The sequence below is a fragment of the Penaeus monodon genome, chromosome 31 (assembly GCF_015228065.2).
Source record: "Penaeus monodon isolate SGIC_2016 chromosome 31, NSTDA_Pmon_1, whole genome shotgun sequence".
Lineage (NCBI taxonomy): Eukaryota > Metazoa > Arthropoda > Malacostraca > Decapoda > Penaeidae > Penaeus > Penaeus monodon.
In genome coordinates this window covers 45,091-45,394 of record NC_051416.1, presented here as the reverse complement: position 1 = coordinate 45,394, position 304 = coordinate 45,091, and the positions used below count along the sequence as shown (strand labels likewise).

The 304-nt window shown below is 34.2% G+C and overlaps 1 protein-coding gene across 1 annotated transcript in view; it reads right to left on the bottom strand.

Annotated features, from left to right (window-relative positions):
- LOC119592801 (kinesin-like protein KIF3A) overlaps window positions 1–304 on the bottom strand; it is a 19,500-nt gene that overhangs the window by 9,032 nt on the left and 10,164 nt on the right.

The following is a 304-nucleotide window of genomic DNA, read 5'->3' as shown; positions in this document are numbered from 1 at the left end:
GCAAAGAACAGCACGTCTCCTCAAGCTCTTGCTTATGAATTCAAATTTCTTATCCATTGGTTTTTCATCATCAGATAAGGAGCAATGCAGAGTAGGAGACTATCATCTTCTTGACAAATCTGGATATTTCCTATATATAACTGACATGTAAAAAAAATAGAAAAGAATTCTTATACATGGATAATTTGTCTTTTTCAGGTCAGGGATATATTTTTCTCACAATGGTACTCGTTTGCTCTATAACTGATATCTGATATTGAAGAGAGCTTTTGAACCTCATTACACAAATGCAAGAAGCACAGGG